We start from the raw sequence: 5253 nt of genomic DNA, 5'->3' as shown, positions 1-5253 counted from the left end.
CAGGCCTCCCACACCCACCTCACCACCAATTTGGATCACTTGTTGTTCCCTTGTCCCTGGGTTTGTTAACACCACTTCCTTTCCCCCCACCTCCCTCTATCCCATGTCCCCCCGGAACTGTCGGTCTCATTGTTTTCTCCTGCAGATTGTTCATCCAGCCTTGTGGAGATAATAACATGCACAAAAACAAGACAGAGCAAATCCAAGCAACAATATACAACAAAACAACAACACCAACAAACCACTGACAAAGAGCAAAACAAAACACAAGAAAGAAAAGCTTGTAGTTAGTTCAAGGATTGTTTGTTGGCCTTTAGGAGTGTTTTCCAGTCCAGTCTCTTGGGGCACCACGCCCTGGCCCCAAAGTCCACCTTCAGCATTCTCTGAGGACCTTGCCACTCCATTCCCTCGCTGTTCTACTGCACGCCCCCAGTGCGACAAAGCCAAATGTAACAAAATATATAAAGATCTAAAGTTAAAAAATCAAAAGGGAAGAACAAACAGTATATGTGAAACTGAACTAAAAAAACTCAAGCCTCAAGCGGCAATATTGAAAGATTCTATGGGAAAAAGATTGAATGATGCAGGAAGCACCAAGAGAAGATGGAACGAATACACAGAGTTACTGTAACAAAAAGAACAAGTCTTCAGTCCATCATTTCAGGAGGTAGCATATGAGCAAGAGCCAACAGTGCTAAAGTAAATAATTCAAGTGGCACTGAAAGCATTAGCCCAAACCAAGAAACTAGGAATTGATAGAACATTGATTGAAATGTTTCAGCAAGCTGAAGAAGCACTGGAACTCTCATATGTCCATACCATGAAATTTGGAACCCAGCTACTTGGCCAACTGACTGGAAGAGATCAATATTTGTACCCTTTTCAAAGGAAGGTAAACCAACAGAATGCTCAAATTACAGAACAATATCATTGATATCTCATGGGAGTAAATTTTGCTGGAGATCATTCAACAATGATTGCAGCAGTACATTGATAAGGAGCATTCGGAGATTCAGGCTGGATTCAGAGAGGATATGGACCAAGGGATATCATAGCTGATGTCAGATTGTTCTGTCTAAAAGCAAGTCCCAGAAAGACATTTTTGCGTTTCATTGGCTACGTATGCAAAGGCATTCGACTTTGTGGATCATAATAAACTGTGGATAGCCTGAGAAGAATGGGAATTCCAGAACACTTCATTGTGCTCATGAATAACTTGTACATGGATCAAGAGCCATTTATGAAAACAGAACAGGAGAGTTCTGCATGGTTTAAAATCAGGCAAGGTGTATGTCAGGTTGTATCCTCTCATCTTACTTGCTCAATCTGTATGCTGAAAACATTACCAGAGAAGCTGGCTTATATGAAGAAGAATATGACATCAGGATTGGAGGAAGGCTTATGAACCTGCAATATGCAGATGACACAATCTTACTTGCTGAAAGTAAAGAGAACTTTAAGCACTTGCTGATGAAGATGAAAGATTGCAGGCTTCAGTATGGATTACAACTCAATGTAAACAAGACCACCATCCTCACAAATAGACCAATATGTAAATTCACGATAAATGGAGAAAAGGTTGAAGTTGGCAAAGATCTTGTTTTGCTTGAATCTACAACCAATGCTCATGGATGCAGCAGTCCAGAGAGCCAACGATGTATTGTATTTAGTAAATCTGATACCCAAACCTTTCTAGAATATTGAAAAGCAAGGAGGTTACATTGAGGAAAAAAGTATGTCTGACCCAAAGCCATGATATTTTCCATTAACTCATATAAATGTTGAAATTGGTCATGGGATAAAGAAGACCAAAGAAGAACCGAAGCATTTGAATTGTGGGCCTGGAGAAAACAGCTGAAAGCATCAGGAACTACTCAAAGAACAACTGCTCTATCTTGCAGTGAAGTGAAAGGGTATCGAAAAAGAGGAAGGCCTGCAAGGAGCTGGATTGACAGTGTCTGCAACAATGGGCTTAAGCATGGGAATACTTGTAAGGAAGGCACAGGACCATGGCGTGCTTTGTTCTGTTGTAAATAGTTCGCGATGAGTCGGAACCAACTCTATGGCGGGTAACAACAACAAATTGGAGACAGTGGTGGTTGAGATCACTTAGATGGCAGAAGACTTGCTGGATGGGAAGTAGGATGACAATAAACCAGAGCCACATGCAAGCAGAATAGTCACAACTATGATACAGTTTCTGTGAACATAATTATTTAGGATCAGATCCCATGATGGCAGAAAGGTCATTAGTTGAGAGGCAGCATGGTGGAGAGGTCTGACTAGAGCAGCGGTTCTCAACCTGTGGGTCACTACCGCTCTGGTGGTCGAACAACCCTTTCACAGGGGTCACCTAAGACCATCAGAAAACACATACATTTCTGACCGTCTTTGGAACTGAGACACCACTCTTCTATCTGTCTCCAGGAGGGTCAGCCCACATGCAGATACATCCACATATGAGTACCCAGCGTGAAGACTGTTACCCATGCTACACCGTGCTTCAAGACAAAATTTCATTTATTTGTAATTTGAAATAAATATGGGAGAGACCAAATGGAAGAGCTGCTATACTGACCTTGCGAGAGACCAGTGAGTAGCAGAGAGACCCCAGGGTCAGAGAATTGACCAAGGCACTTATCAAGACTTGTATCATCAGGGAATATTTGTGTTCCAAGGGTTGTCTGCTGATAGAGCTCCCCTGGTTGGCCAACTACATACAATTTGTATCTTGTTACTTCCTGATTAATTTTGATCCCAATGTGTAACCTGTTTCCACCCCCAATAAACCACATACCTGTGAGTGCGGTATGAGTCTGTACAGCTAGTGGACGGAGTTGTCAAACCCAGCTGAGCAGGGAGTGAAGTACAGGGAGCTGTTTGGTTTAGAAATGGTGGAGTACAAAACGCAAAGCCTAAAATCCAGTTTTTTAATTCTATTAATCACATTTCATGTACTGCTAGACATGTGTGACCATCCCTACCAAACTGAACAGCAGAGAGAATGACCAAGACTTCTTGGTTTTTTGTTTTTGCTATGACTCTGAGAGATGAAAGTATAGTGAGAGATGTGTGGATATTTATATGTGTGTGTATGTATATGAAAAATACATATGAAACGATAGTGAGAAATCATCATTTAAATGATCCCAGACAATGACATTTCAGAACACTAGTTTACATGATTTGATATTTCCCAGCACATAGAAAAATTATATCTATTTGAAAGTGAATGAATCACCTCCTGAACCAGTGTGGAGGCTGGATTGTACGGAGAATATTTAAACACAGCGCCCTTCACCGAGTGCATGGAGGCGGGACCGGAAGTCCGCTCGCACCGCCCTGGCGTGCATTTAGGCCGTCGGCGGCCGCCGTACGTCCGCGCTGCGTCACCACGCCCCTCGGAGCTGCGGCGCGGCGTTGACTTGGGTTCTGCGCACTGACGGAGGTTACCGGAATGACTGAGTGAGGAGGAAAACCTGTGCGTTTCTGTCTCTGAAGCTGGCCGAGCGACGCGCGGACGCGCGGGCGTCAGGACCGCAGGGTTCCCGGGGCAGCGCCGGGCGGAGGGGCTTGAGGGGAAGGAGTGGGGGGATCCGCGCTTTCTGGGGTCCGACTCGGGAGAGCGCTCCTGTATCACGGCCCGGGCTGTCCTGACCGTCAGGGCCAGAGGTCTTTGCGCATCGCGCTGAACGATAGAAGTCACTGGGTAAGTAACTGTTCATAATTGTATCATAACTTCTTAAGTTCGGAGCGGTCCACTTTGCAAAAGGCCGGTGGTCCAGTGGTTACAGATTGGGCTGCTAACTGCAAGGTCAGCGGTGCAGAAATACAAGTCACTCCTGGGGAGAAAGACAGGGTTTCTGATCTTGTAAAGACTTTCAGTCACAAAGGGCAGTTCCACCTTCTCAAAAAGGGTCGCTGCAGTCGGAATCCACTCGATGGCAGTGAGTTGGGTTCAGGTTTGCGTTGCTGATGGCAGTGACCACTCATTGTCCATTTGCTGCGTCCCCACTTCGATTAAGCCTCCATTGGATTCTTTCTGATCATTAACCAAGGATGTAGGTCATCTTCCCCTTCCGGAGAATGCCTTAAAAAGTACATTGCCTGCACGCTTCTCCAGCCAGCCGCTCTCCACGGGTCTGCCTAGGTGTGTCCTTAATGGAGGTCACCTTATTGAGGACAGAACAGGGGCCATTGTCTTGAGTCTGGCCTTGACTGGCTTTGTGTGAAGGCCCTGGACCAATCTTTTTTTTTTTAATCATTTTATTGGGGGCTCATACAGCTCTTATCACAATCCATCCATCCATCTAGTATGTCAAGCACATTGGTACATTTATTGCCATCCTCATTCTTAATACATTTGCTTTCTACCTGAGCCCTTGGTATCAGCTCCTCATTTCCCCCCTCCCTCCCACCTCCATCTCTCACGAACCTTTGATAATTTATAAATTATTTTTATTTTGTCATGTCTTCCACTGTCCAACATCTCCCTTCACCCACTTTTCTGTTGTCCATCCCCCAGGGAGGGTGTTATATATAGATCTTTATGGTCGTTTCCCCCTTTCTACCCAAGCTTTCCCTTACCCTCCTGGTATGGCTGCTCTCATTATTGATCCTGAGGGGTTTATCTGTCCTGGATTCCCTGTTTCCAGCTCTTATCTGTACCAGTGTACATCCTCTGGTCTAGCTGGATTTGTAGGGTAGAATTGGGATCATGTTAGAAGGGGAGGGAGGAAGCATTAAAGAACTAGAGGAAAGTTGTATGTTTCAACGGTGCTATACTGCACCCTGACTGGCTCGTCTCCTCCCTGCGACCCTTCTATAAGGGGATGTCCAGTTGTCTAAAGATGGACTTTGGGTCTGTACTCTGCACTCCCCCTAATGCAGCCTGGGGGTTAAGTGGAGAAGAAATGTTTTGAGAATGATGAGGGCAATGAATGTACAAATGCGCTTTACACAATTGATGTGTGTATGGATTGTGATAAGAGTTGTATGAACCCCTAATAAAGTGATTAAAAAAACCAAACAAACAAAAAAAGGAAATAGAGGAAAGAACTAGGAGGCAAAGGGCATTTATAAGGTCTAAATACAGGCATGTACATATGCAGATATATGTACATATGGTGATGGGGAAATGGATCTATGTACATAGATTTATAGGTTTAGTATTAAAGTAGCAGATGGACATTGGACCTCCACTCAAGTACTCCCTCAATGCCAGAACATTTTGTTCTATTAAACTGGCTTTCT

General features: G+C 44.3%; 1 protein-coding gene across 1 annotated transcript in view; it reads left to right on the top strand.

Moving 5' to 3' along the window:
• The first annotated feature begins 3626 nt into the window (after window positions 1-3626).
• The window catches only part of LOC123522800 (zinc finger protein 432-like), a 17285-nt gene continuing 15658 nt past the window's right edge, over window positions 3627-5253 (top strand). Inside the window, exon 1 of the mRNA XM_045300229.1 lies at window positions 3627-3709. The gene's annotated coding sequence lies outside the window, so the exon portion shown is untranslated. The remainder of the gene's footprint in view (window positions 3710-5253) is intronic.

Source organism: Echinops telfairi, unplaced genomic scaffold (assembly GCF_000313985.2).
Source record: "Echinops telfairi isolate 266 unplaced genomic scaffold, ASM31398v2 ScPeMD7_7461;HRSCAF=8499, whole genome shotgun sequence".
Taxonomy (NCBI): Eukaryota; Metazoa; Chordata; class Mammalia; order Afrosoricida; family Tenrecidae; genus Echinops; species Echinops telfairi.
Note: the sequence above shows the minus strand (reverse complement) of the source record. Positions and strands in the feature narration are given on the sequence as shown.